Here is a 13672-nt window from a genome sequence, read left to right as displayed (position 1 = left end):
CCCTTTATGTAGCCCCAGGAAAGTCCCTGCTGAAGCATTTGGCTATTTCTGGCACCTCACTTTAAGAAAGTTGGGAAGAAACCAGCAAAAGCAATTGGCAGCCTCCAATTTTGGACATTTGGACAAATGTGTGGATGTTTAATGGACATTTTAAAGATATTTTATAGGGGTGGTCCATAGACTAAGGGAACAATGTTTTGTATTATATCAAAGGATGGGAAGGGTGGTGGTCATTAATGAGGATGTATTGGATAGTTTGGGACCTGAGCATGACATAAATGATATGGAATAAGGCGTTAAGAATATGCTGGCTTTGGCTGGGATAGAGTTCATTTTCTTCATAGTTAGCTAGTATGGGGCTATATTTTGGATTTGTGCTGAAAAGAGTGTTAATTATACAGGGATGTTTTTGTTATTGCTGAGCAGTGCTCACACAGTGTCAAGGCCTTTCCTGCTTCTCACCTCACCCCACCAGCGAGTAGGCTGGGGGTGCTCAAGAAGCTGGGAGGGGACACAGCCGGGACAGCTGACCCCAACTGATCAAAGGGATATTCCATACCATATGACATCATGCTCAGCAGATAAAGCTGGGGGAAGAAGAAGGGAGGGGGGACATTCAGAGTGATGGCGTTTGTCTTCCCAAGTTACCGTTACACATGATGGAGCCCTGCTTTCCTGGAGATGGCTGAGCACCTGCCTGACGATGGGAAGTGGCGAATGAATTCCTTGTTCTGCTTTGCTTGCATGCACAGCTTTTGCTTTACCCATTAAATTGTCTTTATCTCACCCACGTGTTTTCTCACTTTTACTCTTTCGATTCTCATCCTCCATCCCACAATGGGGGGAGTGAGTGAGCAGCTGTGTGGGGCTTAGTTGCTGGCTGGGGTTAAACCATGACAGAGGCACAGTCCCCCAGGAGAGCCTGAGGAAGCCTGCCTGCTCAGTGTGAGAGAGCACTGATGGAAGCATGCTTGTGGTCTTCCTTTACATGACTGAGAAGAAGACAAGAAGAAATGGACTTAAGGAGAAGTTGGAAAGATTAATGCCAGAAAATAAAAAACTTTGAGGACCAATAAATATTTGACAGATTGTCTAGGAAAGTTTATTAAGATCAGTAATAAGTAGACAGGTACCTGTTATGTGGTGTAGAGACAACTGATTCTTCATGTGTTGTTTTACCACAATCCACAGAAACCCCAGTTTTACTCAGTTTTCTAGAACCTCTTGTTCCCCAAGGAGGTCTTCTCTGAAGTAACCTGTGAATAAAAAAAGGCATCTGACATACAGTATTAGTCTTGTACTACCAGGGCTCATCCAGATATAATGACTGTGAGGGAAAAGGGATGACATGATCACATCAGGCATGATATGCCTGTGTAATGAAAGTCCCACTTCTCCTAGGCTGGTAATGATAGCTATTTGTCCTTCTTCCTCCCATCAATTTTTGACCAGTTGCACACAGAAGATTCATTACTGAGATTACTGTGTGAGCACATAAGATGAGACAGTCCTTGTCCCAACTGAGTACGATCAACAGAAAAAAAAAAAAAAAAAAGCTGCCTAAGAATGATGATGCTGTACGTTAGCCATGTAAGAGTGTTCTGCTCGTGAGGAATGTTTTGAAATCTTGGAAAAAATCAGTATGTTATGGCAGTAGATAAAGAAGGTGTATATCCAAACATGCAAAAAAGACTACATTTACTTCTGAATCATGGGAAACTGTTTAGTGCTCAGGTAGGATTCAGAGGAAGGGCTACAGGACATGCTATATTCATCAGAAAGGCATTATCAGAAATGCTATTCTCAAAAACCAAGTGGGTCAATGTATAGTCAGTCCCAGTTTAGGCCTCATGATATAGCTATATTCCCTTCTTCCTGCAGAGAAAATTACACATTTCTACTATGTTTGATATAGCCATATCCTCCTCTTCTTACACAAGATATTAATCATTGCAGATGTGTTTGAGACCCTCTTGTAATGTGGAAATGAGTGTGCAATGAGTGACTGCTACAAAGGTAGCCAAATGCGAGAGGAGGATTGAAAAGTACCACAAAAGACAGCAAGAAGCCAGTCCTGCTTGGGGGCATCACCACTATACACAGAAGGTACAAAAAGCTCTTTTTTATACATACCCCAGTGATATACCAATATAGACATGACTTTAGTGAGGGCTCTATATATGGGTCCCCATTAAAGGCAATATATCTATGGTGTTTAGAGTTTTCTGTGACACTGAAAAAAAAAATCAATAAAATAATGACAAATTCTAGTCAGTACCTCTGTAAAGATTAAAAAAAAAAAAAATCCAGTAGTGTGGAAAGAACAGCAGCCAAATAAAATGCTGAAGAAAACAGCACAAAGCTGCTGCTAGAGAAATTGCATGGCCCATGCTAGCAGCAAAGCTGTTAACTGCCTGTCAAAAGGTCTGTGGTCTCCAGGACTCCAGCAGCAATGGATTAGCATCTGGCAGCCTGGTTCACATCCAGCAGGAGAATCAGCAATGAGGGGAGAGTAAAGGTGACATCGTTTATTCTCCCTGTTTATTCAGTGGAGGTATTGTAAATATATGAGGAAACTAGAATACATTGTTAATAAAATACCCTTGCTCCTGCAGAAAGCACAGTGTGGAGAAAGTAGCCGCTGTGTTGTTTAATCTGTACCATAGAAATAAACTGATAACATTTAAAGAGACTTTTTTTTTTTTTTCAAAATTAAAATAAATTTTAAAGATTTTTTTTCCTTAGTGCCAGAAAGGGTTACTCTTGCTGAAATATCATCCCCATCCTAATTGCCTATGCCTCGGGTGTTGTCTGACAAGTAACTTGTTCTCTTTGATTCTTGGCCAAGATGCTGACACAGCAACTGGTTTGTTTCCTGTGGAAGAGGAAGAATAGTACAGAGGAATGGCTTTCAGATGTGCCAAAAAGAAAAAGGATTTAGGGACATGATGAAGCCATAGTCCAGCAGTCAGGCATGTAAGTGCCCATGGGGACCCTGGAACAGGATGCTTTGAATTCAGGGGTCAGACTGTGCCTTGCAAGCAGAGCCTTTGTTGCTGCAGGGAGCGATGTAGGGGAGAGTGCAAGTGAAGAGAGATTGCAAGTGAAGCCCCCAGAGCAGTGGGGTTTAACGGACTGTGTTCCTCTCATGCCTCTGGGGAACTTGTGCCAAGGTGGCATTTCTAAAATTAAAGCTTAGGAGGTGTTACGTGTTCTACAACACCGTGTATAATTCATAGTGCATCCATAGTACCTCTTCATTCCACAGTGAGGTAAATTTGGCCTCCTATTTTGAAGAACTCAATACACTGCAGTGTTTCAAAATTAAACTTTCAGTGTCCTCTGGCCAAGCATCTCCCATTGCACTAGTGCCTTCCCAGGTGCCTCCTTTCCAGATTTTCTTGGTGAAGGATGTGACAGAGGTAACAGGCAGAAATTAGATGTGGTGGTCCAAGATGCAGAGGTACAAGACCTCTTGTTCTGTCCTGTTATCATCCTGGGGTTTTCAAGTCACCTGTCTGATTTCAGATAGCCTGTGCATATTATCCAGAGTTAAAAGCCATTCTTTTGCCCAGAAGTAAGCTAATTGAAAAGCTAGGTCATTAATGTAGGATAAAAAGTGAGCTGGTTCACCAGAAAATAAATTTGTTAACGTATGACACTTCAACAAGATAAAATCCAAGTTTATTTGCAATATCTCCCACCACAGAAAAAATCAGCAAACACTAAAATGTAGGAAATATTCTAATCTTAATGGTAGAATTAGGATGTTCATAAGCAAGAAAGAAGCAGGGAGAATACAATAGCTTTTATTTTCTTTCTAGAGGATTGAACATCATATAAGTCCTGAGTGAGAAAAGTGGGATGACTCTGTAAATCTGTCCTCGCTGGACTGTTTGAAACAAGCAGTTTTAGGTTGCTGTGGGTGCCTGCTTAGGAAAAAAATAGGGTTGAGGGAGAAAGAAAGAAACAGAGTGGTGTCACAGGTCAGGACTGAGCTGTGCTGCCAGTTGTATTAATTAGACTTGTTTGCACACTCTTGCATTGTAATCAGTATTATTCAGCTCTAATTTAATATCCATTAACCTTTGTAAAACACCCACATGTTTGGATACGGGGAAATGTATCTGGGGTGTTACCGCATGGATAGAAAGAACAATTTGCTCACAGTCAAAAAGCAGCTTAAGAAAAGGCACCATAGCTAATCAGCAGCCTATTTATCAACTATGAGGAGCTGTCAAATGCAAAAGGCATGAAAATATTTGTGGTCATTTGTATCTGCTCTTACCAGGAAAAAAGTCTATTGGACTTGTTCATGCAAGGCAGATAGAACCTTCCAGGTCACAATTAGTAAGTGGCTTAGTGTTCAATGCCTGACTCAATGGCTGAAGGACAGATCTGAACCTAAAACACCAGGTGCTGAGTCTTGCCCATGTCCCTAAACTACCCCTTCTGCAGTGCTGTGGCATCTTACCATCAGATTACTTTTCCCCCAGACCATTTTTTCCACTTCCTTCAGAGTATTAATATAATTTTTGCAACATGTTATTAAACACATTATTGTGTTATAGAAAGCATAATTGTACCAATTCAAACATGGACTTGGGGAGGCTAAAGCTCATGATCAAAACTGCCAAGCACAGGAGCATACTGCTCATTGCTTTGCTGTCCATCCAAAACCCCACAGAAGTAGTATCATAACCTCTGGGAACTGTTGGGACGTAGGAAGTTCAATATTATTGGACAGGTGATAGTGATCTATGCCAATTATATTCACTAGTCACGTGTCCAGTTGAAAACCATCTTTCAAGATGATCTAACATATTTAGAACCATTGCTGAGGCAAGTATTTTACACCCACTTTTGGAATGCAGTACTTCACTGCTCTAGCTGGGATTTCACACCTAGCAAATAAGGATTTTCTGTCCCTTGCCTGTGGCTGATACCATGGCAATCTTACGACAATTTAGAATGATAATTAATAATAACTAATATATAACAAATAATAATAAATAATTAATCCAGAATATATACTGGGCATATTTTCCAGCAGGAAATTTCTGTCATTGCTGCTTATCTGTCTGGCTGCTGTGTTTTCTTACAACACATTAATTACTTACATCCACAGTAAGAAAGCAGCTTCTCAAGCCTGTATGCTATAGGTGTTTCTCAATTCTCTCTAATAAGCTCTCACTGGCATTTCACATTACAAATCCATTTTTATCACGAGGTGCATCTATGCTGCCAAATCACTTAGCTCCAATACCTGCTTCTGGATCCTAGTCCCAGACCATCTGCACTGTATATATGCCCACGTGCATGTTCACTCCCAGTGAACACGGGTACAAAACCACCAGTTCCCTGATAAAACCGGGCTTTGGCCCAGGAGAAGGGCCGGCCCAGGTGCTGCGCCTTGCAGGTTGTAGGAGCTGCGTCTCTCTCCCTCTGCCCAGCAGAGACCTCTACCACCCCACAGGCACCCCAGCCTGGCACACCCGTGGACACCCTTGTGTTATGCCTCAGGGCACGTCTCACGGAGCACTGGCAGCATGTTACAAGCAGCTTCTGCGATCTGCAGAGCAACCCTTTAATTACTCTGGGAAAGGTGTTTTCACACATCCTGAATGCTGGTTCCTATCAGCTCCTCCTTTCCAGCTTCCTGGGGAATGTCACCTGGGCAGCCCAGCCCCAGGGCAAGCCCTTAAGCTTTTAAGTCTCTATCCTCCTTCTACAGGCAGAATGACCCCCCCCACAATCCTTGTTTCTTCCATAGCTCAGCTCTCCTGGGATCTTGCATTTTTTTCACACACATATTTAAACACAACACACCATTCTTTCCACTTTTATTCATCACACATTTCTGTTCTACAGGTACACTGTAGAACAGTGTAGGTACACAGATGCTCTCCACTCAGCCACGCAGTCACCCATGCTCAAGTTACAAGCCCTACCCCACTGCATCAGACATTACAGTCTGGATAAAACCAGTTGTTATCTTGTGTCATTACAGTAGGCTGGTGCCTACACAGAACTGTTCACAAAAATGCCACAGGGCTCTTGGAAGGGCTCTCTGTGTCGATGGCTGTACTGAATTTTAACTGCCATTCCTCTGGGACAGTGAGTACAAGTAACAGGGACTCAAGAAACACATATGCACAGCCAAGAATTTATTATTGGTCTAATGAAAGTTATAACAGTCCAATAAAGTAATTACTATCAGTCCAGTTACACAGCAATATACTAATACTGATAGTCCAAACTAGTTATTACAGCCCACTCCCAGGAAGGATACTCACTGCTCAGCACCCACCTCACTGTCCCTCTGCATCCTAGGGCCAACGGCACCACTCTTCTCCAAGAAGGAATGGGGGACCCTGGGAGGAATATGATGTTAATGTTCTTAGTTTTCCACCTCATCTCCAGGAGGAGTATGACTGATGCTGGAGGGCTTCTTTCTCCCCACTGTGGGTCTGTCTGGAGTAATTTCTATATGTTTTCTAACCCAGTCTGCTTACTTGCTCTTTCCTCATTGGTTTGCAATTTCATGTTTTGTCTGAATTTGCTATATATAGCGTATTTTACCTATGTCAGAGGCTCATTGTTCTCTTTTTTTATCCCTAAAACAGGTTTAACCCAATACAGAGGGTTGTTCTGACCATGTGTGATTTGTGCTTAGAGTCCTAGCACCTTTAGTGTCAGTCTGTACTTGCACCTTGAAGGCCTCTACTGTGCTTGCACTTTCAGGGACTCCTGTTATAAACCCTCTGTTTTTCTTCAATCACCATAAAGCTGTAGTTTTCTGATAACCTAATTAATGTTTTATTAGCACAACCTAGTCGCACACAAATCCTTGCTTTAGAGTCAACTCTGTCACTTCACAGTAAGAATAACCCACCAGAAAGACACACCTTCAGACACATATAGACACAGACACAATACTCTGTACCTACTAGTTTTGGTAATATCACTGGTAAGTTGCCAATTTATAAACACACCCGGTGCACTTAAGGACAAACAGTCTAGATGATGACTTCCACCATGATCATACTTCCATAGTCATAAATCAACAGGCTTCTAGGTGATGAGGTTTCAGAGCACTGTCGTCTGCCATGGGCTTCTGTCAGCTGCCTCCACCAACTGTTGGAGAAGACCCCCCTAAACAAGAATTTGGTATCCAACCCTGGTCATCTCAGGTGGTCCTGGCACATCTTAGTCCTACCAAGAACAGAGCTATTCTGGGTCACAAATCTTTTCAAAATTACAGAGAAACTGGCAAGAATATAGTCCTGGTGACTCCTGGCAGCTTATGTCTCTCAGGCCCATATGCTGGCTTCCCTAGGATGGACGGCTGCTCTCCTTGTCAGAATTGATGTCTTCAGCTCTTTTGGGGAGACTCTGTCCAAGAGTAGGAGCCAGGTTTTGGACAGACCATAGACAACATAAAAGTTTCTTTGACATGAACGTCAGTAGTAAATACAGCAGCGGCAGAAGCACTTGCCAGTTGCAAGTGCAATGGCAACAGCGGTGGGCAGCATGTTATTGCAGTAAGGGGATGTCAGCATGGGGAGTGCACAAACAATTTTTGAGGAGTCTGCTGGAGTGGTCACTTGCCATACTTGAGACAGGAATGTGCCATACACAGAACACCAGAAAAGGCCAAGGGGAGAGCTGGTGGAAAGACTGCTGGATATGGAAAAAGCCAAGCTCCATGGCTATGCAGTGTGGATACAGATAGCCTGCCCTAGGAGGGACTAACCTTGACATTTTGAAGGCAGGCTATCTGTATCCAGATCTAGGATACAACAGGACCAATGCCTTCAGAAGTATAGCTGCCAGCTGCCCATAGACAAATCTGGATCTGGGCAGAATTTGCTCTGAGTAAGAATTTGCTCCTCATATGCAAGGCAAAGTTTTCCATTTATCTCCACTCTTGTAAATTTGTAAAGTCTGGATCACTTTAAATTAGATACCTAGGCAAATCAATAAATTAAGCCTTCCAGAACTGACTGTTACCCCTTTTTGATCAAAATGACTAACACAATTCACATCATTTGATTTAGGAGGACGTTTTGATGACAGATCCAGATATCTGATGTAGTCTTTTTTATTTATAGAGAGTATACAAAGTCAGGCTGCCCTGGCCATGGCAGCATGCAAGCAATGGAAGATAATTTCTCTAATGTCTCCAATCTCTTCTGTGATAAACATCTGCTGAAAAGTTTTGTCTCACTTTTTTCTCCTGGCCATGTCAGCATTGCTACTCTGACTCAACAAGGACTTAAGCACGTTTCATGACAGAAGCTAGTGACCCACACTCATGGTCTCTAAGTCCTCCTTGGAAGATCCTGCAGTGATTAAAAATTCGCCTTTTTCTTACATCAGAGAACCTTCCACTGGTGGTTTAAGCATGTGAATCACATTGCAAAGCAATGAGAAGTTACCCTGGGGATGGTCAGTCATCCTGTCTCAGGTAGGAGGTCGGTCATTCAGAACCAAGGAGTAATAACTTCTCAAATGCATTTGATTACTTGTGGTTATCCACTTAGATTAATGGAGAAGTCTTTCCTACTGTCTCAAGCACAATGTGTCTTGGAAGTCCACTGTCATAGGTATTAATAACTGAGGGCTTTTATTTTGGATTATGAGGCAGCTGGATGGCTGCTCTCTTAAGAGGAGGTACTGCTGGTTCATATTCACCACACTTATCATCACCTTATGGGCCTCTCCAGTGGTAAATTAATGATATTTTTTTATTAGCTCAGGATATCCTGATTTATATCTGCTCAGTTCTTTGAGCTGTTTCTCTTAAAATTCAAATGGTGTTTATCCTACATATTTTAACAGTCGGTGCTATTGAATTATTAGATATATTTCTGTCCTCTCAAAAACCTGTTAGATATTTGCTTGAGCAAACCCAGGTGACCACTTTTTTGACATAAGTAGTACAATAAATAAATATATCTTGACACTGCTCTCACACTGCCTGTCAGACGCTTAGAAAAGTAATAGCACCTTGCATGTCTACTGGGTATTTGGGATGTCTTTGAGGTCAAAAGAAATAATTATTTCCTTTTTCACATGACAGACAAGTTCAAGCTTTGCTTAGCCACACCAGTGCAATTTAGTATAGTTTCTACTCTATTATTTTCTTCCATATATCTAAAATTGCAGTTTGAAACTCAGTGAGGATAGGTCTACATGACATCTTCCTTTCTGCATTGACTACTTTGGTTACCTACTAAAGGTAAGTTTTGATTCAAGTGACACTGATTTTCACTTCTACTAAGACCATTGCATACCATGCTTTCTATTTCCTTAGCATTTAAAGGCTTTAAAATGAGTGTGTGTTGCACATTCTATTGAATCTCTTTATATTGCCAACATGGCATAAGGTGACGTATTGGGGAAAATCAGTGGATTTGTATTTTTTCCAAGGTTTTTGTTTATATAATTTTATACAATATAAAAATAAATTACTTTTGTGAGCACAAGTTAAAACAACCTCTTTCTTTATTCATTCAACATGTATTATTCTCCTGCTGTTCTTCCACAATAACCCATAATCCAGAGAAAACATGTTGCTTTACTGTGTATTGGTATGAAAGTAGAAAGCTCTGCTAATGCAGGTTTGATTTTCTTCCTTTTTTATTGCTTTCAAATTCAGAAATGGTTAAAACCAACACTAGAACTAACAGCTAGAGGTCCTGAATTTAAAGCAGCTTTGGATTTTTCCAAACTGGTAAATATTTGAGAATTCTTTCCTGGCATTCAACAGTTTCGTTCACACAGTTCACATACAGCTCAAACAAAAGCCTAGCTGAACTATTCTCTTTACTCCCAGGAGTGTAGAAACCTTGTATTTGCTAGTGGCTGAACTAAAAACACAATGCAATTGGCAGAGGTGCAGAAACATGTATAGCTTGCCAAAAGAGGCACAGAGAGGAGAATGGAATGAGGGAAACATATGAGTTATGGAATTATGGAAACACGAGTCTATTGGATTAAATCCTGATACTAGTTATATCAGTGTAAATCAATGAATACATTAAAAATTTTGATATGATAACAGAAACTGTTCTTCTATTAAAAATGTTAGTATCTGGTTTTAGTATAAACTACTACCCAACACTTGCTTAAACACCTTCACCTGAGTTTCGCAAAGAAAGTTGAATTAATTCGGTGGAAAATATAATGAGGAACATGTTGGTTTAATGCAAGTACAAAGAGAAGAGTAGAAACAAACCACTATCTTTTCTGTCATTACTGATTTGAATTTATTTTCAGTCTCTATGCACAGGAGCAAATAACTGCTCTTCAGTGGTGAAGAACGAAGTTCCTAGCTACTTATTTTCAGTCCTAACTCTACGCTAGCTCTTATGACATTTGGTGCACAAAGAAGAGATGGTAAAATTGGAGTTATGAATCCAAGAGCCAGTCTGAAAAACCCTAGATACATTACTCCAATTACATTTCCAGCAGAAACTGAGTTGGGTGAGTTAAACTGATTTTGGTCTTGTCTATCTATTTTGCCCTACTGACATTCTGGAAAGGTCTCAGGAGCTGCATTACAGTACTTTTGGTATGGAATTTCCCTTCTCTTTCTGACCTCTGTGAACAGTGCTGCCATCCCTGGATGCCTCTGCTCCCCTTTTTAGAGATTTGGACTGCTTGGTTGACCTAGTCCCTTAAGTGCTGTCGGTATCTTTAGGTCTGTATCAGCTACCAGCCATGATCAGCCTCTCCACCTAGATGCTCAGTAGACCTATGGCCTCTACTACTATGCTGGAATTGCTTTGCTTATTTTCACTTTTCACCATGAAAGTCATTGGTCCTACAGCATGGTACCACTCCAAAGTTGGACCACGCATAGAATCTCATCCCAAATGCAACCATTAAAAGCAATCTTCCAGGAGAATGTGTACTTCTATCATATCATGATCCAAACTGAACCTCTCAGATGGTCCAAACTGCCTGAAAGTTTGAGTAAAGGATCATCAGTGTGTGGAGTGACCACTGGTGGCATGGGGTGACTCATCATGGTCATTTGTGCCCAGGTGGCCCAGCACAGGTATAAATGCAGTTTATAGCAGTGCAGGACTAAGATTAAGGCCCTGAGGCAGACTTGCAAGACAGTTAAGACCAATAATGAACACTTAATCGTTGGTGAGTCATTGTCCTCTGCTACTATGAACTGTGTTCTGTTGTGGGACAGGGGCATCACACCAATGTACCTGAGCGTCTCTGTGGAAGGAGACATGGGCACATCTGTCATTCAAGGGAACTTTGGGTCCCCTGAGGACAAAGACAATCATGATGATTAGGCTGCTGTTGGCAAAGAAGGCCAGAGACGTTTCCCATGATCTCTAATTATCTCTTTGTCTCAGGAGATGATGAGTGTGTTTCACTTTCCCTTTGTAAGAGGTAATGCTTTATGGATACCTTTTAGCCATGTTCCCAGTTTGGAAACCAAGACCACAGGCCTTCATGAACCAGTGCTGTGAGAAGGGAGGGTTAGGATTCCTGTGTCACAGATACACATAAATGCCACCTCGCATCTCAGGGTTCTCTTTTCTTATTGCTTGTATGCCAGTTTTTGCTTTGTTTTGCCATCTGGATGCTTCATAAGATCCTTTGCAATTACCCAGAGCTGAGCTTTTTAAGTTCCATCCCCATCCAGCAAGTAAACTCTCGCCCACCCTCCTATCTGCCCTGTTCAGAGAAGCAAAGAGCCTCCTGGCCCTTCTCCTCTGCTTCTCATCCCACTGACTTGGAGAAGCCCATCCCTCTGTCCCTTCCCACTTGCCTCCTGCCCTTCCTTCTCTATTTGAATATTCCTCTTTCCCCTTCAAGTTGAACACATCCAGTTACATGGCAGAAAGTCGAAGAAATAAAATGAAGGCACAAACACAGAACCAGTATACTTTGTTACAAAAATAATGTAAAAATACATAATGGAGTGGTGGTTAGCCCTTACTCTGACTCCCCTTCTCTCTAATCATCTGTCAGTCACAACTGATGATATCTGTGAATTACCCAATCCCTGCTATGCCAGGTGGGGAGATAAATTTGAATGATAACTAGATGTAAGCAAGAAAATGTATTTTTCTGCTTAGAATCAATTCCTTGCTAATGAATATTTTTTTTTCTATTTGTGACATACTGAGATTACCATTGACACATCCTAAAGCCTTTCCTTTCTCATTCATTATTGGTTTAGTCAATTTTTATTTTTCTGTCTAACAATATTTCACATTTCATTTTTCTGCCCTAATTTATATATGAGACGCTTTTGCACTCATAGTTGGCTCCATAATCTTTCTGACTACGAATTCCTGGATGGAAAGGCTTCATTTCCAGACGTTGACTGGTGATATAATGGTTGATCATGAGCAAGGATGAAAAAACACGGAAGGAGACTGAGAAAATGAGGTTTATATAATTTGTAAGTCTTAACAGTGGTCAGCACTATCTCCCACAATGTGGTATAACTGGTCCCATATGCATATTTTGCAAACCCTAGTTTAAAACAGTAATGCTGACACAAGTCATGGAGTGCAGTAGATTTTATTAACCTGAGAAATGAGTTGTTATGTGGTTACAGTTACCCTAAGATCTAAACTGTGACTCATTTTTGTATTCTGCATTGATCTTGGGCAAAACTGTACATCTCAGCTGAAAACATATTCAGTATCCATTTTGTAATAGCTTGGGAGCACCTGTGAAGAAGCTTACAAAAATCAGATGTATTTATTATTTCTGAGTATTAAAACCAGAAGCTTCAAATAATTTTACTGTTATCATAAACAGTGACAAAAAATTTGACAGAAAACAACTTGCTGTTCCATTTGTAAAGATGATGAATACAGTGATCATGATATTATGATCTAAGTAGATCATGATCTACTTAATTCTTACACATTAACAATAACTTTACTCCATGGGATTAAAAAAAATGCTATTAAAGATAAATATGAAATTGTGAAGCAATGAAAAACAAAAATTTGTACTTCCTGTCTGAACTTCTTCCTTCACAGTTCAGCAAATAGTGAATCTGCCACTCCAGAAATCCCACTGTGAGGAGGTGTTGGGAGGATGTACTTACAGACAGATCTGGTTTTTGTACAAGTTACTCTGTTACATAGTTCCCCAGTACTTGGGAAGTCCCTGCAGCACAGAATTGTTATGATGGGAAGAGAGTCTGCATTAGCTGGGTATGGGATGGGTGTAATTACCAACACCCTGAAACAGTGCTGTGGATGCTCCTTACTCTGCCTTTAACATGTTGATTAGTACCTTTGGAATCACCTTGTAGTAGTTAGCACCTGAGCTTCCAAATGTATTGTTTTCTTGTATCCCTGTCGCCTTCATGTTTCAATAAATACCTTGAACTACCAACTTAAAAAGCAGCATTTGAAATGTGTGTGAAGTCAAACCCGCTTTGCTAATTGCACTTTGTATTGATAGGGGCAGTTCAACTCAAGTTAATGCACTGATGTTTTGGAGAGAGCCAAGAACAAAGCTACACCATACTCCATTAAGTCAGGACTTTGTGTTTTGCTGTCACCATCACCTACACCTTGCCTGTCCACTCTAACAGAGTGCTTGGTTTGGTATCTGTCTTTTCCATTGGAAATGACTCATGCCCTGCAGTACAGATTTCCTTTCCCCCAGC

Source organism: Athene noctua, chromosome 2 (assembly GCF_965140245.1).
Source record: "Athene noctua chromosome 2, bAthNoc1.hap1.1, whole genome shotgun sequence".
Classification (NCBI taxonomy): domain Eukaryota; kingdom Metazoa; phylum Chordata; class Aves; order Strigiformes; family Strigidae; genus Athene; species Athene noctua.
This window is presented reverse-complemented; position numbering follows the sequence as displayed.